Source organism: Solea solea, chromosome 10, assembly GCF_958295425.1.
Source record: "Solea solea chromosome 10, fSolSol10.1, whole genome shotgun sequence".
In the NCBI taxonomy this organism is placed as follows: Eukaryota; Metazoa; Chordata; class Actinopteri; order Pleuronectiformes; family Soleidae; genus Solea; species Solea solea.
In genome coordinates, this window is record NC_081143.1 from 28,776,656 (window position 1) to 28,803,187 (window position 26,532).

General features: G+C 42.9%; 1 protein-coding gene across 1 annotated transcript in view; it reads left to right on the plus strand.

The window, feature by feature from the left end:
- The first annotated feature begins 4,433 nt into the window (after positions 1-4,433).
- The window catches only part of LOC131466600 (axin-2-like), a 54,881-nt gene continuing 32,782 nt past the window's right edge, over positions 4,434-26,532 (plus strand). The window contains exons 1-2 of the mRNA XM_058639958.1: positions 4,434-4,494; positions 26,287-26,324. The gene's annotated coding sequence lies outside the window, so the exon portion shown is untranslated. The remainder of the gene's footprint in view (positions 4,495-26,286; positions 26,325-26,532) is intronic.

Below are 26,532 nucleotides of genomic sequence, written 5' to 3' on the forward strand. Positions count from 1 at the left end.
CTGTCTCTTCCTCCTTCTTCTATCCATCCCAGCAGCAAACTTTACAAAGCAAAAACTAAAAAGAACAAAGGCAGAGCGGTCTCTATAGCAACTCTCGCCATGATTTGTACAAAGGACAAATGACAAATGTTTAAAAGGCTGCGAGGCGTTTTAATGTTCACTTTGTGTTTTCTCTTGTCGGCTGAGATGGTCCCGAGAGACGGAGAGAAAAACAGCCATGAAAGGAAAATGATAGAGACGGACAGACAGACAGACAGACAGTGTTAGAGACGTGTCCTTGGTGATTGGTGTGTGTGTGTGTGTGTGTGTGCTATTGTCTGTTTCCACAAAGACCAAGGACGAAGGGAAGGAGGCGAGTGATGTATATGAACATTGTTTATGGCCTTTAAACAAAAACACCTGACCACAAGCTGCTCGCATGTCACGGAACAAATACTGTGTGTAACAAGGAAGTGGGCGGGGCATGAACTATTTGACAGGTGTTTAGCAAACACAAGGGCCGTTTCTCAATATCCATACTTGTGCGTACTTGAGCGTACTTGCGTACTCCCGTACTTGGCAAGTATGTACTCCCAGCGTACTTCTCAAGTATATACTTCCCAAGTAAGCAAGTACATACTTGCTTACTTGAGTATTGAGAAACGGCCAAGGGCCAGTCCAGTTACCCGCATATGGAGAGGGGGGAGTTTTCTGGCCTTTTCTGCAGCCAGCCACCAGGGGGCGATGAATATGTCGTGGTTTCACTTCTGGGAGCCGTGTTATTGTTCATCTTTACGTTCAGATGTTCAGTTGTATTTCAGGATTACGGCTAATGTTTCAGTTTAGGGATTTTAGATCAGAGGTTCTCAAACCTTTTATTTCACATGTCACCAAACATGGAGCTTTCTCACTAACACCATCATCATCATCGTCATCATCTTCATCACCATCATCATCATCATCATTACAGTGGTGTAAATAACAATAATAATACAGACTTTTCACAGGAGGCAGATTTATTCACAATAATTTCCTTTGCTCTCTCATCATCCTCCTCTTCCTCACGTAGAACAGTCTTTCTGATTTTCCGCCAAGTACCACCAGAGGACACGTACCACAGTTTGAGAACCATGGGCTTAGATAATTAGGTCGTCTAAGTAGCAGTGTAATGTATAGATCTACATTACACTGACATTACAGTAATTAAACAGGCAACAGTAAAAAGTGTTCATCTGTAGCCACACCCAGAATCAGTTGTGGGTGTGGTTAACTATAGACATGAGTCTCTTTGAGGCAAATAAATATATCCAATATTATTCATTAATGTTTAAAACTGAATGTTGATATAATATCAGTATCAGCTCTTAAAGTGTGCGCCAGGACCCACTGGTGGTCTAGGAAGGTACTGCATGTGAGTGAGGAGAAGTCATAAAAATAAGGTTTTTCATTTTCCATATGCATTTGTGACTGATTGAATTTAATTCTGTAACATTTTCACCAAATGAAGTACATCAGTACAGTTAGATATAAAGTAAATAACATGTCTATTTACTTTTGCAGAGGAACCAGCTTCCTAGATTTAAGTAAACCTTTGTTTAAACTTTAGACTTTAACATATATCTGATTCAGACGTTTACTCACTTATACAAAAACAATGTTGATTTTTCAAACACATCAGTTATTCTTTACACAGTGTGGAGCGACTCTGACTAACAGAGCTCAACACATACGTCCAGAAACTATAAAAGAAATGAATATTATTTACAACGTAGAGTTTAGGCTTTGTCACGGAAGAACATCACGACACAGAGGTTCAGAGGTGGAGATAAAACACGAGAAGAACAAACTAATGATGTGCTTTGGGTTGTGATGTAAAACAGAGCATGTTCATACACAGCCAAATTCCTGCCTGAGTGAAAGAGGAATAAAAACTCGAAGCCTAAAGCGTGTTCGGCAGAGTTAGAGTTTGTGAGGAAGTGTAACCTGCATCATTTATGTGATTATTTCTGCTCTTCATGGGCTTTAAAATGTGTCTTGCTTACTGACAACACAGTAATCCTCTCCTGTGTTTGTTGTCATGACATCCTCATCATCTGTGCGACATGCTGCCTCTGTATTCAGCCTGTCATTCACGCTTGCTTCTTGCTTTGGCGACACAGTTAATGTGTGTGTGTGTGTGTGTGTGTGTGTGTGTGTGTGTGTGTGTTCTGGAATTTGCTACTTATTTAGGACCTTTTTGGCATAAAAACTGATCAGAACCAGTAGTACTCATGGAGACCAGGTTCTGGTGGTTAGGTTAAGGTTAGGCAGTAACTGGTTATGGGAGAGGTTAGGGATAACCTCATTGTTCAGGGACGTTAATGCAGTGTCCTCAGATGATTACCTACACAAATACATGTGTGCGTGTGTGTGTGCGTGCGCGTGTTTGTGTGCGTGTGTGTGTGTGTGTGTGTGTGTGTGTGTGTGTGTGTGCGTGCGTGTGTGCGTGTGCGTGTGTGTGTGTGTGTGTGTGTGCGATAGGGGTTCAGAACTAGAGTGAGACTACGCCAGACTGAGGGACAGAGACAGAAACAAAGAAACAGCCTTTATTTGTCCCGGTGAACGTGTTTAACAGCACACGGTGACAAAGGCGCAGATAAGGACGGCAACAACAACAACAACAACAACAACAAGAAGAGTAAAGAAAAGGAGTCTGAGAGAGATAGTGCAAGAGGCGACGATTTAAAAAAAGAGGAAGAAAAAGATGAAGACGAGGGACAAACGCGCCTGTGTGCACCTGTAATCACCTCCTGTGGGTCAGCGTCTGCCTCAACTCTCCACAATCCTCCAACTAACACTGGACCAGCCATCAAACCACTATCTCTTCTTCTACCTTCCCTCTTTTCTCGTCTCTCTCTTTACACAGACAGAAAGACCTTGATGTTTTTCCAATAATTGGCAGCAGAGGTTGACTTTCTTCTCTCCTCTCCTCCCCCCCCCTCCCCTGTTTTCTGCCGTTTATCTCTCTCTCTCTTTTTTTTTCCTTTTTTGCTCTTCCTCTTCCTTTTAGAGATGAATAGTTGGCCTGGGATCAAAGGCGGACCCCGACCGGCCACTCTGGCCGACATAAAGGGTGTCGGACGCTGGCGCGGGGCCAGGTGCTGCACACGGCCGCACAGATGGGGCCCGCAGAGCCTTTGTCCCCTCAACCCCCCCCACACACACACACACACTCCTGTATATGAGAGGTCAGTGGCTTAAGTATCAGAGCGTGTGCTTCCTGTAAGATGATCTGCACACTCTCTTTCCATCTGTCTTTTTCCTTCTCTCTGTGTGTTTGTTTACTTCCTGCAGCAGCAGCACAGTCTTTGTTTCTTTTAAGCTCATTTCCACTCCAGCAGCTACCTGCACTACCTACGTGTTTCCTCCACAGGAAGTTTAGGGAAGTACCAGGTGGATTCTTTTGGCCACAAACATGTTCCTGCTCTGGGGTTAGGGATAGTCAGGAACCTGTATGCTGTGTTTCCATCATGGTGCAGTTCAGCTTGGTGCAGTACGGTACGGTTTGGAACGGTAAAGCCTTTGGTCCGGCTTTAGGAAGAAATACTAAAAGTGACAGTGTCGACACAGAATAATCATGATCCGATCAGTGTCCATACTTAATGATAAGGATGAGCAACACAATACTCAAACCCTAAATATCACATTCATGCTTTGCATACACGTTAACATGGTAAATAAGCATTTTATTGGACTCATATTGGGCATGACTCAGCAGAATACTTGTTTTACAGTTGGTGCATTATGTCCACGGCCATGTGGTAAACATGTGAACCTTAAATCAATCTGTATCTGACTGATGTTGGTGTCGGAGGATAGTTGTGATATCAGTGTCATACTGGACACATCGAGCCGTTCCTGCTTAATAACAAATAATAAAATAACTGTGAAGGTTCTGTTCTCAGGGGAAACACAGGCCTGACGCAGGGATTTAACATCCTGTACCAACACGATGGAAACTTGACAATAGTTGCTTTAAAAATGTACTTTTTTTAAAACGTTTTTTGTACAGCTGTTGCTCTCCTCTCTTCCTCTCCTCTCTCCTCTCTCCTCTCTTCCTCTCCTCTCTCCTCTCCTCTCTCCTCTCTCCTCTCTCCTCTCCTCTCTTCCTCTCCTCTCTTCCTCTCTTCCTCTCCTCTCTTCCTCTCCTCTCTCCTCTCCCCTCTCTCCTCTCTCCTCTCTCCTCTCTTCCTCTCTTCCTCTCCTCTCTTCCTCTCCTCTCCCCTCTCTCCTCTCTCCTCTCTCCTCTCTTCCTCTCCTCTCTTCCCCTCTCTCCTCTCTCCTCTCTTCTCTCTCCTCTCTCCTCTCTTCCTCTCCTCTCTTCCCCTCCTCTCTCCTCTCCTCTCTTCCTCTCTCCTCTCTTCCTCTCTTCCTCTCTTCCTCCTGTGACTGTCCTTGTCCTCTGTTGTTCCACAGTGCAGACGTGAGACGACGGGACCGGCGGCCTGTGCAGCAGTGGGATCAGAACCAGCTGAGGTAAACATGTTGCCCCCGCAGACAGAGTCGTGTTTAAACGTGTGAGTGAGACCTGACTCTCAACAGCCCTTGTTCAAATATATAAGTGCTGCGGCAGCCAAGTCCGACGCGGCGGAGGCCAAAACAAATAAACCGAGGTGGAGGACACAGATAAAACAAATGAACAAGCCCCTGAATCCAAACATATATGCAACACCCAGCTTGCTTTTCACCTCCTTCCACTGACACGTTTGAGTGAGAACACAGAACAGAGCTGCTCATGACTGTGAGTGATGGTGAGGACCATCGTCGCTCCTGTGCATCGTCTCTCTGTCAGAGCCTCTCTGTGAATACATGCTACACACCATGGTGGCCATGCACTTCCATTAGTGGTAACTTCTTAATTAACTAATTACAGCCACTACTTTCATTTAAAAACAAGATAATACTCGTCATTATTCCAATATTTATATACATGTATTTATTCTGAGTGTGTTTAGGTAAAAGAAACATTATATCAGTGCAAAGGAAAAACATTTTTAATATATTTAAAAATATAAAACACAATTTAAAAATGCACAAAGTGACACTTCCCCATTGCCTCACTGTTTACATTTGGACATTTCTACATACTGCACCTTTAAGTTCAATCACATATTGTCTCTCACATTATTATTTCATACAAAGAGTTCAGAAGTATGTTCACCCAGAGGTTCAGACCAGTTCTAGACCCGTTCTAGACCAGTTCTGGACCCTGATGGTGATGGTGATGTGTTTTTGTAAAGCGTGAGATCTCTTCACGCGACGCACCACACAGGAAACACTGCTGTGTATTTATGGAGTCCACCATGCAGCGGACCACCACCGCTGGGAAATAACATGATCTTTTTAACCCTAGGTGCTTTTTGCCTAAACCTAACTAACCACCTACATGACCATAAAATGTTTATTATGTCCTCATTTTACACCAACAGTGCCTCTAGTGGATGATATGTAGACTACAGTCCCCACAAAACCAAACCTTTTAGAAATCAACATTTGTTCTCTCTTAAACCGAGCTGTGTCTCTACATATGAACACTTAGATAAGTTTAAAGACTAAACTGTCAGAGAGAGAGAGAGAGAGAGACAACAGCAGCAGCAGCAGCAGCAGCAGCAGCAGTATTTTTCCACACTCTGCATGCTGTCATGCATGCATCCCAGGCGTCGGCCATATGTTTGAGATTAGATGTACTCTTTTGTCAGAACACAGAACACAGTCAACAAAGTTCTGCCAGTTCCCCAGTGCTTTCTCCACACCCTGCGCTCGTGTTCTAATGGTTTTCATTCACCAGGATAACAGCAAATATATGATCCATGTCATTTATAGAGTATGTATAAGACAAGGCTGCTCTCTCTGTGTGTGTGTGTGTGTGTATGTGTGTGTGTGTGTGTGTGCGCGTGTGTGTGTGTGTGTGTGTGCACGATGAACGACCTGAGAAAGATTTATTTGTGCAAACGTACACGTTTCGATCCTCGTGTGCTCTACATGCACTGAGATGTTTGTTTACATGGCTTTTACTTACAAATGACTGCAGTGATGAATGATCCGATCCTCAGTCTGTTTAAATCAGAGCTTCTGAAAACAGCTGCCTTCAGTTCTGGAATGTGGGTCACACTCTACAGACTTGACTGACAGCCCTTTGTGAGATGATTACTAGAACAATCCTTCCACTAATAGTCGCTTGATTCATTTTTCTTAATTTGTGCAGCTTTAAAGTGACGCTTCACCACAAATCTGTCTTTTGAAAACCAGACATGGTCTTTTCACGCTTGACGTGCGTCTGAATGGCTGAGTTTCCAGTTTGAAAACAAGTGAGGAATTTTCCACAACATCTCCAGAGGAGGGAAATGTGGATTGTCACTATTTAGAAATCAAGCGTACACACAGTTTCCCAGCATATCAGCTTATATCCATCACTCTAACAGCATTAACATGTGAAAATCCTCCATCCTAAAACTGCAACAGACGGTGGATATGTGCCAGATGCTTCAGACAACACTGATTCTGCATATACAGACAAAGATACTCTTACTTTTACATCATTTAATATGCAAAGTCAAGTTACAATTAAAGCTGTAGTACGTGAATATAAGAAAATGTTCTTTATGGTCAATTCATTGGCTCCACACGACACTCTGTGTTTGGCATTGTTTAAATCACGTGTCCATCCATGACATTACCGCCCAACACGACAGGAAGTGTATGTATGTTTTATGTCAGGACAGGTGGAGGCAACAGTGACATGACTTTCTGAAGTGAATTCTACTGCTCTAAAACCTGGTTCGGCAGTAGTTTCTTGTCCCCGCCCACCTCGCGCTGACGCTGTATGCACACAAACACTCCCTCACTCAGGTCAGATTGTATTGCTGTACATTGTCCATTATAGACGAAGACAAAGGACATAAATAATGCAACATCCTCTCAGTTTCCACATAACAAACATGGTCAGAATCACCAACATGTTCACACTTTAATGGAATATAATAAACTTTCATGACACGTGGCCTGAGGCAACCTCTGCATCTCTGTAACTCTCACCCACATTTACTCACCCACATTTACTGATTATTATGTTCAACTCTCTCTTAGACTCTTTGCATCTTTTGTTTTCTATGTAGTTTTGGAAGTTGTCGCTGAATTGGTCTGTGATTGGTCAAAGCCTCGTAGGACACAGCAGATGTAGTTGTTAGGATGAGTTAGGTGAGAACAGAGCATGGCTGAGGCTCAGATGTGTTGTTCTCTTGTTTAGATCACTTGAAGTAAAGCCAAGGAAATCCTGCATACTGTGCCTTTAAATGCAGACCTCCATGACTGCAGTGGGATGATGGAACACGACTAGTTATATATGTATAAATACATACATACTTCTATCATCCAAGTATTTGTGTGTTTCCATTCGGAATAGTCCCAAAATAGCCGTACCCCAACCCTTTTTGGTACGCTTCTCTTGGGGTACCAGAGTACCAGAGCCTGACTCGGGGATTTACCGAAGCGGACCATGCCATGACGGAAACCATCCACTCTCTCCTCTACCAAGTGTCTACCAAGTGTCACTCATTTCCAAACTGACACTCTTAACATGTCACATCCAGAGTCTCAGAAACCCTCAGACATCAAACAGTGTGTTCATGTTCTAGTGATGAACAATGAGTGGACACTGTTTGAAATCCCGCTTATCCACCGCGTGTGTGTTATTCTGCAGGTTCTCCAGTTTCCTCCCACAGTCAAAAACATGCAGATCAGGTTCATTAAGGACAATCTCGATGAGCGTAGGTGTGAATGTGAGGACAAATGGCTGTTTGTCTCTGCGATGGACGACCCTCATGGAGAGAAAGAGGAGGACAATAAAAGTCTTTTGTCATTTGTGTAGTTTTAGGCAGAAAAAGAAGTTTGAATAAACAGGGAATTCCAACAGTTGTTAAAGGTTTAACTTTAGTTTTGGGGGTAAATGGTGCACAGATTACTCTGTGTACATTCTTTTCCACTTCAGAAAAAAGCATGAACCAGTCCTGCTTTCTTTCTTTCTTTCTTTCTTTCTTTCCTTCCTTCCTAGATTTCTTCCAGTTGTTAAACTGTGTTTTAGGGAACACGACTGTGACGACGAGCCTCTGTGCTCCAAACAGGAAAACTACTTATAAACACATTACCACCAACTGTCAGGCTGATAGAGGGCGACTGCTATTAGATGTCACTTTAAGCCTCAGAATAAATAGCTGCAACAAGTCTGATAAAACAATTACTCGTCTGTATAACTGCAACAAAACCTGCCAGTGACCAGTGATCAGTGACCAGTGACCAGTGATCAGTGACCAGTGACCAGTCACCAGTCACCAGTCACCAGTGATCAGTGACCAGTGACCAGTGATCACTGACCAGTGACCAGTGACCAGTGATCAGTGACCAGTGACCAGTCACCAGTGACCAGTCACCAGTGACCAGTGACCAGTCATCAGTCATCAGTCATCAGTGACCAGTGACCAGTCATCAGTGATCAGTGACCAGTGATCAGTGACCAGTGATCAGTGATCAGAATATGACAGGATGAGGAATATTGACTTCCTAAAATGTGTCGTAGTTAAAAGCTTGTTTTTCTGAGGGCAGGTCGTATCAGAATCAGAATCAGAAGAGCTTTATTGCCAAGTACGATTTGCACATACAAGGAATTTGTTCTGGTGTCATTGGTGCATAACAAGCATACAAAATTTTAATATACACAGTATATAAATGTTTTTTTTAAAAAGATGAAAAGAGCACTACAGAAAGAAATAGAAAGTATATTGTTGTATATTGTCGTATATTGTCGTATATTGTCGTATATTGTAGTTTATTGTCGTATATTGTCGTTTATTGTCGTATAATGTCGTATATTGCCGTATATTGTCTTATATTGTCGTATAATGTCGTATATTGCCGTATAATGTCGTATATTGTCGTTTATTGTCGTATATTGTCGTATATTGTCGTATAATGTCGTATATTGCCGTATATTGTCGTATAATGTCGTATATTGTCGTATATTGTCGTTTATTGCCGTATAATGTCGTATAATGTCGTATATTGCCGTATATTGTCGTTTATTGTCGTATATTGTCGTATATTTTCGTATAATGTCGTATATTGCCGTATATTGTCGTATAATGCCGTATATTGTCGTATATTGTCGTATATTGTCGTATAATGTCGTATATTGCCGTATATTGTCGTATAATGTCGTATAATGTCGTATATTGTCGTATATTGTCGTATAATGTCGTATATTGTCGTATATTGTCGTATAATGTCGTATAATGTCGTATATTGTCGTTTATTGTCGTATATTGTCGTATATTGTCGTATAATGTCGTATATTGTCGTATATTGTCGTATAATGTCGTATATTGCCGTATAATGTCGTATAATGTCGTATATTGTCGTTTATTGTCGTATATTGTCGTATATTGTCGCTTATTGTCGTTTATTGTCGTTTATTGTCGTATATTGTCGTTTATTGCCGTATATTGTCGTTTGTTGTCGTATAATGTCGTATATTGTCGTATATTGTCGTATATTGTCGTGATGATGCAAACCCGACTGTGAAGAGGTAAATAAAGTCAAGTCAATAAAACAACATGACAGACATTAATATGACCACCATGGAAACAGTTCCCGCTCAGATAATGAGCCCATTTAACACAGAAAGCTTAAAAAGGTAGTAATTAAATGAACAGAAAAACTAATAATAATAACGCAGTTACCTAAATAGGGTGAACTGTTAGGTTGTGTAGGTGCAGTTGTAACTTCTTGCCCGTTAGAAAATGATGAGCCAAGAAGTCTGATGTTGTTTTTCTGTAATAATGGGCATTATTTTCACTTTTATGTGTTCCTCCTACAGAGAAAATAGGCCTGATCTCTCCCTTTGTGGTTGCTCCAACTGCTCACTTCCACCACCCACACAACACATTTTCCCAGGCAACAATGTTCCTCCAAAGTTTACACACAATAAATAACGATATGCCCAAAGCAGTTAGCAGTGGCCCCGCTCTCTGTTTCCTGGCTGGAGTTGAAATGAAATGGTAATTTTGACTTGAGGAGGATTTCAAAGGGATGGCCTGTACTTTTCATCTTGGTGCATACCACGAGCTCGCCGACACATTCACGCTGGGATTAGAATAAAAAAAAGAAAAAGCAGCAGAAGAAAAGAGAATTTGAAGTTTTTCTATGAACTTCCCTGGTTTGTGTTTTTTCTTCCATCTCCCCACAGAAAAGGAGCCGTAACGTTGCTGAGATCTCTCCCCAAGATGCACAGAGTTTATATAAACACACACCCCCGGCTGAGGGAGCAGCTGATTGATGTGTCACTGTCCAAAGATTGTTTCCAGGCATTTGAATACATAACATTAGTGTTTGAGTGTTTGAGTGGACATTTGATGGAGACACTGTTCTTGGTGGGGTGAAGGGTCAGCTGTGGGGGTAGAGCAGGGGTGTCCTCTATCTCCCATGCTATTTCTGCACTCAAGGCTCCAACCAGCCTGTTGACTGACACTTGAATCATCCTTGTGATCAAGTGATCTGCCTGCTCGCTCTGTTATGCAAAGTACCTGTTGTGTCAAACTGGAGGCCAGAAGCAGTGCGTGGATGTTTCCTACGTCAGTCTGACAGTAAGACTGGAGCGAGACGCAGCTGAAGGATTGTCCACAAGCTCCATTATCTCACACACAAGGAATGAATTATAGAATTAAAAACATCAGCAGCACCGACTCATATCTCCATCCAAAATCCACTTACACCATATTATTCCTACTGTTAAAAAAACCATTTAATCCCATATTTAAGAAGCTCGTTGACTAGAATCAGCATTCACTCCCATGTCAATGACCGTTTATCAGCATCACTTAAACTCATATAACTCCACGTACTAGGCGGCCATGTCAGCACGTTTTATTGACTTTGAATGGAGCGGCGTGAAACATTGACAAACTGCAATATGGATGATTTGCTGTGTTTTGTTCACATGACATTCATCAGATAATATAATATACATTAGAAACACAAGTGTCAGTCAGTGGCATGTTTCATGTTTCACTGGTTTCACTGGTTTCACTGGTTTATCTCAGCAACATCTGTGAGATGCTAATAATGATAATACAGTCAAAGTTCTTCTGAATGTGTCAGTGCTCTCTGAGTGCTCGTGTCCTTGTCTTTTACAGTTTCTTCATGTATTGGTGACGTTCATTGTCATGTGTTGTTTTATCATTCACAAGGTTTCCCCGTTGGTTTCCCCGTTGGTTCAGTTCAGTCTTGGTCAGTCTTGGTCAGTCTTGGTCAGCGTGTGTCGGCGGGAGAGAGCGACGCACGTAAACAGTAAAGACTCCTAAACTTTATCTCTGTTTTCACTGTGTAACTGAACTAAACTCAAACTAAACCACCATCACAGTGACTTTCAGACTGTTGTTGACCATAACAGTGTCTGTCTCCATTTGTGTGTCATTAGTAAACGAGTCTCCGAGTCAGCGCTTGGTTATATTTATCTGTTGTGCCTCATTTTTATCGCTCGGTTGCTTTTGTAGCCAAAATAATTTCAAAGAATGGAGATGATTGAGACAAGAGAAGGTGCTGTGTGTGTGTGTGTGTGTGTGTGTGTAAAGGGGGCGGGGTGTTGTAACCTTCACGCCGCTCACAGAGTGAGAGCAAGCTTTGTTTAAATTCCCTACATCAAAGGGTGCAATGCAAATTCCTGCAGCCTCCACGCCACCATTGATGTTTTGGGGGAGCTAAATTATTGTGGTGATTACAGTCGCTGAACAACCACCGGAGAGGCCGGCCAAACAAGCAGGATTGTTGTGACTCGCAATTAGTGGTGTGACATCTCATCACCCGACGTCTAAGAAGGCATTTCACAATAAGAGGAGCTGCTCGGGCTGATAAAGTGATTGGCTTTGGTCGGGCTCTTTCATCTGCACCGACACTGGGGTATTTGAGGCTTGTGGGTATTCATTCAGCCCATCCTCACACCTCCTCTTTTACTCAGTATGTTTCCATGCACAGTTCACTCCAGCTGTGGTTGCACTGCCCTTGTTCACAAGCGTTGTTGGGGAATCACAGTAATAATAAAGTGTGTTTGCGTCTGTTATGATAGGCGGCTAAAAGTCCTCCTGTCATGCATCAACCTTAAATATCAAATTCATTTAATATAACAGTGGCTTTAAAAGTGACTCAGTCATGTCACCATGTTACTGGCTTCTTCAGTAATGTCCATATTTAAGCTGGGGGTGGGAACTGTAGCACAGGCACAGAGAAGTTCCTCCAACTGAAGGTGCACGAGGTCTACTTTCATTCACATGCATTTAAGTTTGATTGTCTAGACTATTTTTTATTTTTTTTTTGATACTTTATTAATCCCCTTAGAGAAATTATTCTCTGCATTTTGACCCATCCTAGAATTAGGAGCAGTGGGCTGCCACACTGAGTAGCGCCCGGGGAGCAATGGGGGTTGGGTACCTTGCTCAGGGGAACCGGCGACCTTCCGGTTACAAGACAAGTTCCCTTTCCACTTGGCCACAGGCTGCCCTAGAAGAGTAGTTCTTTTTCTGATGTCATGTAAACATGTGCAGCGTTTCAAAGAGACCACAGGTGGACTGCAGTGTGAAGATCAGCTCATGTGATGTGGAAAAACAGACATTTCAGCATCTTCTCCGTTGCCCTCTTCATTGTCGGTTTCTTGCGTTCCCATCGTCCTCTCACTAAAGAAGAATTCCAAATGCATTCCTTCTCAGTGACATCATCGACCTCATCATCAAATAAAAGAGCAGATTATTATGTACTGATGATTATGACGGAAGAGCCGGTGAGAGAACAGTGTGTAGTTGGTTGCCACGGAGACAACTGAAACTTGCAGCTGGAGCATCATTTGTGAGCTCCGAGCAACTCTTTAAATTTTGTGGAGCAACAGTTATCAAAGCAGTTTAAAGCAGGTTACATACGATTTAAGGAGCATTTGTTTGTGGTTATTTTGCCTGAGCATTAGCAGTGCTCTCGTGTCGTCTTAATATTAAAACATCTCTGCAGTTAACCACGCCACAGTTATTTGTTGTTACCGAGAGCCACAGCGAGTTGAAAGGATAACTTTGCCTGTGGGAAGGACAGAGACCAGAGGACCGGGTCCCGCTGTAGTCCTGATTCTGCAGGCGTCAGCGTCAGCTCTGATGCCTCGTCGTCTCGTCGTCTCTCTCATGTCAGTGTACACGACAGTGAACTGTGAGACTGAGCTGTGATGTGTTTCTGCCGAGGAGATGGAGCGAGACATGGAAGGATGTTGCTTTTCCAACTCCTCAGGCTGGAACAGCAACTGCACAACAACGTCACATGTCGTTTGTTTTCAAGGACCTATTAGTAGAAGCCAGTTCCTCATTTTCATGATGTTGAAGAAATCTGATTAGAGATTCAGGTCTGGAATAATCTGATTACTTAGTGGAAAAGTCTTACTATAATATGTAGCAGCAGTTGGCCTCACTGCAGTGACTCCCTGTGGCTTTTTCTTCTCCATTCTTAGTCGTTGGTCGTTCTTCTTCTCACATTCTCTCACGTATGAAACCATGAAGCCTACACACGTGTGAAGGCTTCATGGTTTCTTGGTTTATCTCAGTTTCTTGTTAAACTGGAACCCTCCTAATACTGACACCTCCTCGCTCCTAGTCCAACTGAGCTACGATCAGACTGTGCATAGAAACTACACTGACTGTTGTTTGGATAAGAAATGCAAGAGTGATCAGTATATGGTTAAAGTAACAGTTCACTTCAGACCAGATCAGACCGGCATCTTTGGTCACATCAGAGGTCTCACACCAACCCTCAAACTAACCACACCAGGGATTAAACGTTCCAGGGTTCCGTTAATCTGTACTAAACATTATGATTATTTCTGATTATTGTTTATAATCTCACATTGATCGTGGATGATAAAGCAATTATAAGCTGGGCCGTGATGATGAGAGATGACTGAAGACGGGCTGAAGTTGTCCTGCAGAAGAAGAAGAAGAAGTGTTATACCCTGTAGCAGCAGCAGCAGCAGCGTTGTTGGTGTCTTTGTGCTGACCTGGAAAAGAAGCTGCTCACTGCTGTGAGAACGAGGAACACGTAACAGTATTAGATGGAGTTTAATTACACAGGGACTTTCAGGATGGGTCGCTCTTTTCTCTCGGTGGTGAAAACGCTTAGTGTTTGTTGTCGGTTCAAGGCTCTGTAAAGGATGTGCTGGCATGTGTCGGGCTCTGGCAGAGAGGGAAGTTGTGGCGGGGGTGTGTGTGTGTGTGGGGGGGGGGGCTGTTATTGTTTGAAAAGCGTGTTAGCGGCCTTCACAACACCACATCCACAGAAATGAAGCAAAGAGAGGAAGAGAGAGCGAGAAAGAAGAAGAGAAATCTTGCACAGCTTTGACTGATGACTTAACAGGCGAAACCGAATTTGTCTTTTGCCGGGAGATGTCAGATGCTTTGCCAAAGAGAGAGGGATGGATAGAGGGAGCGAGAGAGACGCACACCACAGAATCTCTCCTGTGTGGTTTTCTTCTCCGCTTTAAGACGGTGAATGTAGAAAACATCAAAGGCTGTACGTTGTTGTTCCACTAACCACATGAAACAGAGAGAAGTTGTTTTTTTCCCTCTCCATTCTTTCCTCGTACATAAATAGGAAGCGATGGAGGCAAACGCTTTAGCGGCGCGAGAAGATTAACTCTTTTATCTCTTCATTTCAAACATCCGTCCTCCATATTTCACATCCTCCACATGTGAACCACTGTCAGGATCATCACGTCTGACCGACACCAGCACTAAAGCTGAGGAGGGGGAGGTTTACACTCACTGCTTAACTTAACTTAACTTAAACCAGAGTTTACTGGTGCAGCAGTGTGTCCACGTCCACCTCTATCTCTGTTGCTTTTCAACAACATGAGAATTAATGAGGTCACATGACTCAATAACTAACCTGGAGAGTCACATGTGCTAACCCTAACCCTGATGAACAGGATATGTTGTTGTTGTTGCTAACACCTCAAACACATAAGTCCATAAACGTACACGTTCACTGAACCTTATAAAACAAATAGAACAATAACTCTGTCATTTCTAATCCAAATAACGTCAAAGTGGCCACTGCACACAGTTGTGCCCACAGTAAGTCACCTAGCAAGTTTGAAACCTGTCAAGGAAACAGACAAACACAATATCTGTAGGTGCTTCATTGTGTGAGAATTATGTTTCATTTCCTCTGATTTCTCTTGAATTCCTTATCAAAATACAACCTTTCATGTTTATGTAAAACCATAACTGTCAGGAATGGCACACATGCTAACAACTAGCCACCAGCTAAACCGGAAACCGCCTAATGTTAACGTAGACCAACTTGACTGTGCAGTGAAACGTATATATTATACATCTATATATATATAATCTATGGTGGCCTGGAAGATCAAACCATTATTACACAACGTGAAAGACTTTTACACAAAGCTTGAGACAAATTTACAAACAGGAAACACTTTTACAAATCCAATGTGTTCATCAAACACGATAGTCACTTACATAGCAACACTTCCTGTCAACCTGGCTTTCAAAATAAGAGCCACTGACTTTGGCTTTTTACTACTTTCTATATATGAAACATTCACTGTAATAGTTGATTCTATGAAATAAATGTTTTAATGTCATTCCACAAGCTCATCTTGGCACTTTGTATGTTAAATATTATGTGTCTCATGGTGCATTCCATTTCCGTAAGGACTGTTGCTTTTGTAAATTAGTTTCGTATTTTGTAATAAAGTTTGTATTTCCAGGCCAACGTGATAATCTTTTATTTTGGCGACAGATTTTTCTGTCACTGTCTCAGTGTAACCAATCAGCTTCATTCCTGCTCGCCCTCATCTCTTCACAGAGACCACCCAGACTCACCTTCAGTCTCAGTCTCAGTGTGTGTGTGTGTGCGTGCGTGCACACTTTGTACTTTCTCAGCACAAGTGTATGTGTCTGTATACAACCCTGCATGCGTGTGTGTGTGTGTGTGTGTGTGTGTGTGCGCTCTTCAAACCTCCCACCATCTGCGCTCTGTTTGGAGAGATTTTCTGTAAGAAATCACAGTCACGGCGTGGCAGGATTACCACTGTGAAAAAGCACCTGGAAGAAACGCAGTGCTGCTGCTGCTGCTGCTGCTGCTGCTGCTGCTGCTGCTCTCGTTCCCTCAGATGCTCAAAGAAGTTTCTGGCTCCCCAGCTTGAGGCACAGGATTTGTTTTTGACCTACATGGGCGTCCTAGGCCTCATGTTCCCTTCCAAAAAAAAACCACACACACACACACACACACACACATCTCAAATTCACACAAGGCCAAATCCAGCTAGGTTTCTGTCTCGCAGCGTTACAGTAGATAAACGTGTGTGTGTGTGTGTGTGTGTGTGTGTGTGCTTTTGAACACTATACTGTATATAACATATTTCCTTTTTATCGGCGAGCAGAGACATTAAAGGCAGATTATTGACACTGAGATATACAGTAAACCCTCTTCACTGAACATTTCCCAATTAGAAAACAAACAACAAAACAATCTTAGTGTGGGATTAGCCGGGATTAAAAGTGTTTTGATGTTCCCACACACGAGTCGTGTTTGCTAATACAGCAGAAGATGAAAGAGTGAGGACTTGCATCACAGACGTGTGAGTGAAGCCACTTCATTCAGTCACTCTCATGGTTAATACATTAAAAAACATTGATTTGGTTTCATGAGGTGAGCAATTTTTATGAAATGGCTTAAATCAGCCATGTTGTCAGTGAGATGGAGAATGTGTGGTTTTCAGCGTCAGCGTCATGTTCATCTTCATCTTCATATTCATATTCATCCTCTCCTGTAGTATGAGAGAGTGACTGAGACGTGTCCTCTGTGATCTGAGTAGTTCCAAATTCAACACCACTGTGGTTACACTTGGATTAGGGTTAGGGAGTTATTGTGGTCAACTGGTCATGGTTAAAAAACAACCCTGATGTGACTTCTGCTAGAAGAGTTAGTGTCAGTAAATATCAACACAAGCCTCAGTGAACAAAGCATTTTAAAAAAAATATATAAATATGCTGTTTTATTGTATACTGAAACTACATCTAACATTTGTGTTATGTTTAGTTAGTTAGTTAGTTAGTTAGTTAGTTAGTTCACGTTAAAGGTGACCCAATGACTAGACTGCCAAAATAATAAAGTCCACAGTAAACATTTAAGAAGTAACTTGTATTTTCTGTAGGAAATACATAAATATTCACAGATTCCTTCTTGTTCCTGTTTTCATTGAAACTTTCCCGATATGACTTTTTGCTTTTTTGTTCTTAAAAAGATTTCTGTAAACGTCATTAGTTCAAATGAACAGATGAAATCCCTGAAAATGAGTCTAAATGCTGTAGTTATGCCAGGCCTGTATGTGGCGCTGTAACCCTGCCACACACAAACACAGAAAACAGAGAAGTTAAAGCATGACGTCCAGTGGGGTCAAGGGTCAGAGAGGAGGGGCTATGATGTTACACAAAAAAACACAAAAAAACTTCACTCAGAGACTTTAAAATGTGTGAATAAAAAAACTTTTACGGATTCTCTTAAACTCATTGTGTGTATAAACTCATAGAAAACGTTAACTTTGACGTTCGTGAATTGTAACTTCATTGTGACACACACACTTTTGTCCATTCAGGCTGCTGTAGAGACACAAGAGGGCGCCCTACTGCGTCAAACACACAATAAAAGACTTATTTCAATGCAACGAAAACCAAAAGTCTGAATATTCAGTTTCTGTTAATGAACCCTTTAAAGAAGAATCCTGCTGTTTGTGAGTCTGTCTGAGTGACAGATGATGTTGTTCACTGAGTCACATGACACATGACAGTAGCTCAGAAGCTCCTCCTTTGTCTCCGCCCACACATGAGTGTGTATGTTGTGCTTGTCCTCGTGTGTTTCTCTCATCAGCACCATGAACGCTCACACACTCTCTCCCGTCACCGTCCGCCCTCTCTCTTGACCCGTGGACTTGACTCCGCTCGGTGTCTGCCGGTGTCAGACTCTGACATCAGCCGTCACGATGAGTCCACTGCCACCTCCAGCCCTACTGTCCACTGTCCGCCGGACAATGGCGGGCCTTGTCCAAGCGGAGGACGGCGTTGGCACGGCACGCTCCCTCTGTAAATGATGAAAGAGAGCGAGGGAGCTGTGCTGAGAGGGCCGGCCTTGTTTGGCTGACCGCGCTGGACGCTGGGCGCCTCTGTCCTCTGACGAGTCACTTCTGTGATCTGTGGAGACAAAGAAGAAGAACAAGGAGGAATGTGTTTGATGTCTACATTTGAAGAAATAGCCCGATGTTAATCGTTTTACACTGATAATCACGTTTGGGGATAACATGGCTCCTTATGTGTGTGTGTGTGTGTGTGTGTGTGTGTGTGTAAATATGAGAAGAGTTGCTGATATGTGAGAATTCATTGTTCTAACTTTGAGTTTCTCTGAAGCATTTCTTACTTTCTTTACATGAACTAAAGCACATGATTCACTTTTCACGTGAAGTCGCTGAGCAACATGTAGTTAAAGCAGCAGTAGGCGAGATTTCAATCCCAGGCCAGTAGAACATGAATGTTAATTATCTCTCTTTTAGACTCTTTTATTAATGGGTTGCTTCGTGGTTCTTCACGACAGACGCTGGAGTAGAAAGGGACACGTGGACAGAGCAGCTGCTTTAAACTCTTTAAACAGAGCGTATATGAGATGCAGAAGTTTCATTAAGTTGAAATATTCTAACTGAATGTTTTCATCTATAATGTTAAAATCAATCTATTGCACCAAAGTAGCAAATGTAAAATCCATTAAAAAAAAAGTGACACTACTTTTTAATATTTGAGAAAAAAAGACAAATATGAAAATGAAAAAGTGAGTGCACTGTTTCCACCTATGGTCCCAGCTGACGCCGCCTCACCGCGGCACAGCACGGTTTAGGTTGTGTTTCCATTACAATATGGTACCTCCTCAACGTGGGCGGAGTCACCACAGCACGGCTGCATGAAACTGCCGTGACTTTGTTGCACACGCGACACGCTGACTCGTGACTCGTGACTCGTGACACTGAATCATTAGAATCAGTTCATTGAAATGATTTGTTCAGTTCAGACTCCATGAGCGCAGCACAGACTCCGTGTGACACATACACCAGACTCCTCTGTTCAATGATTTTAGACTGGATTATTTCCCTGGTGATTGTTGGAGATGAACCCACATTTTTTTTTCTGCAGCATTGTTCTAGTATTTCATCTGTGATGACATGTCATGGTCATTTATGATTGAGCACAGTTCATTTCTTACAAGAGTGTGTGTTTCATCTGACTCATATGACACATACGTGTGCATGAGCACATCAGTGGAGATACTTTTGTGTTTCCATGGAATTCCACGGGGGCGCACATCTGGAGCGGGTTACGTTACTGCCGTGTGAAAGCTGCGGCTGCTGAGCTGAGAGCTGAAACTAGCAGCAGCAGCAGCAGCAGCAGCAGCAGCAGTAACAGCAGCAGTAACAGCAGCAGCAGTAGTAGAAACAGCAGCAGCAGCAGCAGCAGCAGCAGCAGCAGCAGTAACAGCAGCAGTAACAGCAGCAGCAGTAGTAGAAACAGCAGCAGCAGCAGCAGCAGCAGCAGCAGCAGAGGCTCAGATGTGGCTCCTTGAAGGTGGTAAACTTGTGTGTGTGTGTGTGCCGTGCTTCAGTATCACTCCTGAGAAGCGTGATCAGCTTCAGTGAAAACAGTATTTTTAGCTTCCACTGAGCGTTATTTTGAAAGCAGATGTCTCATCCATCTTTCACAATATGTTTTATTAGATGCTGATGTATATTTGATTGTATTTGCCTGTTTGATCTCGTGTCACTCTTTTACTCGCTGGGACAGTTCAGGGTCTTTTGTGATGTAAATTCAACATCCTATGGCCCCGTGTCCTTTGAAGGATGAAACAGACCTAGAAGGAGAATCTTCTCAGGAATCCACCGTAGGTGTCATGGAAACAAAGCGTGCTCCCCCCACCACCACCTCTCTTTTTAAAAAAGACGACTTGCTGCCACACCATATGGAGAATCGTCCCAATTTCTTTTTCCTTTATAGCAAATGCAACTCGTTTCAAGTCGAACCTTTTGTAGCACATACCACATGTGATTTGAGCTCTTGTGTCGCGACGATAACTTTCAGACTTTTTGAAATCTCGGTGAGTGTCTGACAAGTTTCTGTCACTCACACTTTTCCCCCCTCCTCCTTTTCTCTCTCTCTGTCTCTCTCTCTCTGTCTGTCTGTCTGTCTGTCTGTCTGTCTCTCTGTCTGTCTCACATTTTCTACACCATCGATTGATTAGCATACATCAAGCCCTTGTCGCCATGGCAAAAACTTTATTTGAATCTTCACGTCTCTTTCAAGCAGCAGCTGTCAGCCACATCAACAGCACACTCGCTCTGTGCCAGACAAAGTTAAATTGAAGCTCAGTCGAACACTATATATAGATAAAATGTCACTGCTTTCAAGAGACAAGGCACCTTCCAAGTCGTCAATAGCGAGCGCTTTATCACGGGCAAAATAACTTTGAAAGTGGAAAAGAGAGCAAAGATGAAACCATGACTCTTTTTTCCCACTTTGTGCTTGAAAGAGCAAAAAGCCGAGATGATTCAGAAGTGGGTAGAAGCGTTTAAGGGGCTGTTTTTTTTTTTTTATCTGCCTGTCCATCAACGCAGGAAAAACCAAGAGCACCTGCTGATGTTTCTGATCGTTAGGTGTCCTCAAAGTGTCTCAAAGTCTCTTTGTTATCGCTGAGTACGTCGATTAAAGGGAGGAATATCATTTATTCATTTTGCCGTCGAGCAAAAGAAAGAGAGGATTCAGGGGCTTAGCGTTCATCGTCATCAAACTCTCGAGGTGTGGTGATGAAGTCAGCTTTCTTCTGAGAGAAGAGCAGAGTTGAGTTAAAAAAAAAAAAAAAAAAAGAAAAGTTTTTGCTCTGCAAACGTTTCAAACGGGCGTCACTGATCCAGCAGATAAAATAAACACTGTTCAAACTTTATTCAACTTTACTTTTAACAACGAGCTTTCAGGGCAGCACTTGTGAGGGGGGTTCTGTCTGACGAGGCTCGTCATCAACACACACGCGCACACACACACACAAACATAGAGAGGAGACACACACACACACACACGCACACACCACACGCACACACACACACAAACATAGAGAGAGGAGACACACACACACACACAGACACACACAGACACACACAGACACACAGACACACACAGACACACACACACACACACACACACACACACACACAAACATAGAGAGAGGAGACACACACACACACACACACACAAACATAGAGAGAGGAGACACACACACACACACACAGACACACACAGACACACACAGACACACAGACACACACAGACACACACACACACACACACACACACAAACATAGAGAGAGGAGACACACACACACACACAGACACACAGACACACACACACACACACACACACACACACACACACACATAGAGAGAGGAGACACACACACACCACACGCACACACACACACATAGAGAGAGGAGACACACACACACCACACGCACACACACACACATAGAGAGAGGAGACACACACACACACACGCACACACCACACGCACACACACACACAAACATAGAGAGGAGACACACACACACAAACATAGAGAGAGGAGACACACACACACAAACATAGAGAGGAGACACACACACACACACACACACACACACACACACAAACATAGAGAGGAGACACACACACACACACACACACACACACACACATAGAGAGAGGAGACACACACACACACACACAAACATAGAGAGAGGAGACACACACACACAAACATAGAGAGAGGAGACACACACACACACACACACACACACAAACATAGAGAGGAGACACACACACACACACACACACACAAACATAGAGAGGAGACACACACACACACACAAACATAGAGAGGAGACACACACACACACACACACAAACATAGAGAGGAGACACACACACACAAACATAGAGAGAGGAGACACACACACACACACACACAAACATAGAGAGGAGACACACACACGCACACACCACACGCACACACGCACACAAACATAGAGAGGAGACACACACACACACACTTGTTCTATTATATCTGTATCAGTCTCACACACACACACACATAGAGAGGAGACACACACACACACACACACAAACATAGAGAGGAGACACACACACACACAGACACACACACACACACACACAGAGACACACACACAGACACACACACAGTTCCAGTGTCGACCAGTTCAGTGGTGTTTCAGCTCCGTGTCAGACAGAGTGTGAGTTCCTGAACATGATTCTAATGATTCAGTTACAATGAAATGTTTGTGTGTTTCATGCAGTCGTGCTATGATGACTCCGCCCACGTTGAGGAGAGGTACTATGCACTATTACTATGACTGTAACTATATTACTATAGTCATGGAAAACGATACCAAACGGAGTAGAGTGGAGCTGTGCCATGCCATGCTGTATCGTACAGGAAAAGCCCCATGAGTCTGGAACCAGGTCTGAAGCCCCAAAAAGCTGTGAGGACCAGCGGCCCAAGTGTCCTCACAAAGCTACAAGAACACACACACAGTCACCTTCGTTTTCCAACATGGCCCCTGGTTCTTCATCATCATCGTCCCTTGGTTTCCTCCTGTTTCCTCAGTATTTTTCCTCCCTTTGTCGAATCCTCCGTCCTGTTGCGAGTTCCTCTCACAAGTTGAAATGTTCTTTTCAAGCCTCAAGTTTTTGCTGTCTCCACTTTTCAACTTGCAAGATGAATATGGGCGGGACAAAGCACAGAGAGGAAAAGCTTTTGCCGACACTTCTGAGGCCCAGCAGCTCGTCCTGTCGCTCCCTTTTTTGCACTTTTCCCGTAACTGGCTTCCTCACATGACGGCGAATCAAATGCAGACTGAGAAGTGTCAGTCTTTCATGACACATCAGTGGGGACCCTTGTGGAGATGCTGCTCTGCTTAGGTTTTTCACAACTTTAGAAAAAGGAGAAATTGGTGCCTACTCTCTCTCTCTCTCTCTCTTGTGTTATCAGAGCGTCTGACAGTAAGTTCATGTTCTGTACGTGCAGGAGGACGATGCAGCTGCAGCGTGTCTCACATTATCTTGAGCAGTATTTGATGTAAATGTCATATAAATATACAATCAGCCACTTTATTGGGTAAGTGGCAGGAGCAGTGCTTCTCCGTTTTTGTTTAAAAATTCAGAATTCTCCTTACGTCTACTCGAGCATGTTAGAAGATTTATAAAAACCTCGGTTTTCATTTGAACACTTGAGGACTTCAGTTTGTCACAGTCTGTGTTCTGTGGTTTTTAACCAGCACCATAAACTCACAGCAGGCTCCACAGAGTCAGTCAAACAAGTGTCCACTTTATGTTCTTTATTGTCTATTTTCCATTAAAATCATTTACAAAACTCACATCGTGTTCAATAGAAGAAGACGTTTAACTAACAACTGAGAAAATCTTTACTGAGGTTCTAAATCAATTTTGCTTAGACTTTTTATTCCAAACCGTGGTCTTTTGTAGTCAGTGGTGTCGCCCCCTGGTGGCTGTCCAATAAATGGTCACTTCCCAACCAGAAGATGACGTCCACTTACATTTACTTCCTAAATAGTTTCACGTCGATGTCGCAGAAATCTTTATTCTTTGTTTGTGTTACTTTCTGACTATAATATGTGTTTTTTATATTACTTTGTTGACCACGCCCACACCGAGCTGCAGCCACGTGATTGGCTGTTTTAACAAGCCGTTGAACGGGTGTGCCTAATAAAGTGGCTCGTGAGTGTTTGTCGTATTAGAGGATGAAGACAATTATAGTTTCAACATCAACAACATAAATGCTAAAAGAGACGTTTATTTCTCTCCCACAGCCTGTGTTGGATTTTTGAAGCTCTGCGTTGACCGAGGCCCGGGAACCAGTGGTTTAACACGTTCAAGAAGCACTTTGTGGGGCGGTATCATGGGGCAGCCTCAAGAAAACCTGAAATAGCTGAAACTAGACCTCAGAGCAAATAATCACTGCGGCCTCTGTAAACCATCATGTTTATGTATTGTAAATTGTGAAAAGGAATGCTTTAACATTGTGTGGCATATGTATTTCAAGGCTTTGAACGTTGGACGCTATCCGAATTTCACCCACACAACCACAGGCTTTTGCTTCGCCTTTAGACTGAAATAAAATTCAGATTCCAACGAGGCTAAAAAAAAGAAGCTGCCTAAAGAATGCATGTGAATGTCTTAGCTGCTGCAGGTCTCACTCTTTTACTGACGGTGACGGTGCATTTTTTGGGAATTGCACAACAGGTTTAGAAGTTTTGACTCAGCCGTGCTTTTAAAAGAATAATCTAAAGCCATAGACGACATCATGTAATCCTCCAATTTGTCACCAAAACTGGACGTTCAAGGTTTCAACAACTACAAAGCAGGCAAATATGTATCTATGTCTGTGAAGGAGCTTTTAAGGCCTTCTTCAGACCTGGGATTAACGTGAGTCTCATGTAATCCCATCACAAGTGGCCAGTTCTACAGTACAGGTGGGAACACACCCACCTCATTCACACAGGAACAGACCGTTTTTCCCGTTTAATCCGTGTATCATTCGTTCAATCAATATTTGTTCAATATTTGTTCACAAAATCAAAATGAGCGTTTCCTGTTGAATCCATGGACGTTTTCTGAGAACTGGATCGAGGTCTACATGACCTCTGCAGCATGCACCAGGTCAGCTGTTTGGCTGACCCGTGCCGTCCTCTGAGAGACGACGCCATGCTGCTGCTGCCATCATGCTGCTGCTGCCATCATGCTGCTGCTGCCATCATGCTGCTGCTGCCATCATGGTGCAGCTTTAATCTGCTTCCTGCTGCGATCTGAGTGGCTTTTAGATGTAACTCCATATTTATTCCTTTCTTTAATGTATTCATCTGTTGTCTGGTTATTTTGAGGTGTGTGAGTGCGGACGTGAGCTGAAACACTGGTCAGGAAACACATCTGTTTCTTATGTTGAAAGAAAATAAGAAGCAGTAAGAGTTCACCTGAGATCACCTGAGTGAACTCAAAGTAAAGACTCCTGGGTCAGTGTTTCCCACACATTGATTTGTTTGTCGTGCACTTGTTGTGTTGATATGAAACGGCAGAGGTGAACAGGGCCGTGGACAGGTTTTTGGCAGCAGAGCAGTTGTAACACCGGTTATCTCTTCCTCACAACTCACGCCTCGTCGTTTGATGTGTGGTCTGAAAAACCGCGTCTCACAACCTGTTTATTTAGCCAGTCCTCAAAGACACCGACAGCGGTCCTGATGATGCCATGATACACAAACACAAGTTACACCCACCGCGAGCGAGTTCAACAGGTTCAGACACATGTTTTTACCTTTGTGACCTCTGTCCTCAAACATCGCTGACTGTACTTCAGTAACAAACACTGTTTTCTAGTGCCATGACAAACTTTACATGTGTTATGACCGTTAAAGCCGTGACAGGTGATATTTGACGTGGTCATTTCCAAAAAACCCTCAGGGCAGGTCAAAGGGCGAGGGTCAAACATGTTTTATATGAGGTTTGTCTTCTTAAATCATCTTTTTAATCGTGTCAAAACTCTGTTTTCTGTCTGAACACGACACACGCCCTGTACTTCGAGTCATACGCTTTTCCTAACGCTTAAAGTTGTTAACCTTTATTTATGGTTACAGCACAAGTTATCGCTGCATCGCCCATGACCACACGCACACACGCACACACACACACACACCAACGATGGATTCAATGACCTGTGTGTTGCATTCAGTGTGCTGTCATAAATAGCAAACCCCGGTTCCAAACATTATCAGTTTCTACTTATTATTGTTTTGGGGGTTTAAAAAAAAAAACACCATTTATATTCACTCTTTTTAACTAAAAGAACTGTAATTTCCCAGGTTCACTGAAGTGACTCAAGTAAATGCCAGGAATTCATTTCATTTCAGCAATAACTGACGATATATCGTTTAAAACATGAAAAAGACTTTGGACGTTTACACGTGGCACAACAGTATCTGACATCCAGCCGCGGTCTCCTCAACTTTCAGTTGTCTGTAAACTTTTGAATAACTTTGTAAAATATTAATCAAATGTACCTTGTGCTTCTGTTTCTTACAGGTGACATCATGAGGGCGGAGCTTATTGAGCAGCAATGTGTAAGTGTGTGTTTTTCTGTCTTTAACGAATCATCAAATGTAAGGTTTGATATTTGGGTTTCTAGCAATTTCATGAAAACTAAGATTATGACAGCGTTCAGAAATTACATTATTTAACGTTTGTTAAGTTTTACTGCATATTTATACTTAAAAACATAATAAAGCCAAATTAGTAAACCTTTAGATTACATGTGTACAAATACATGCC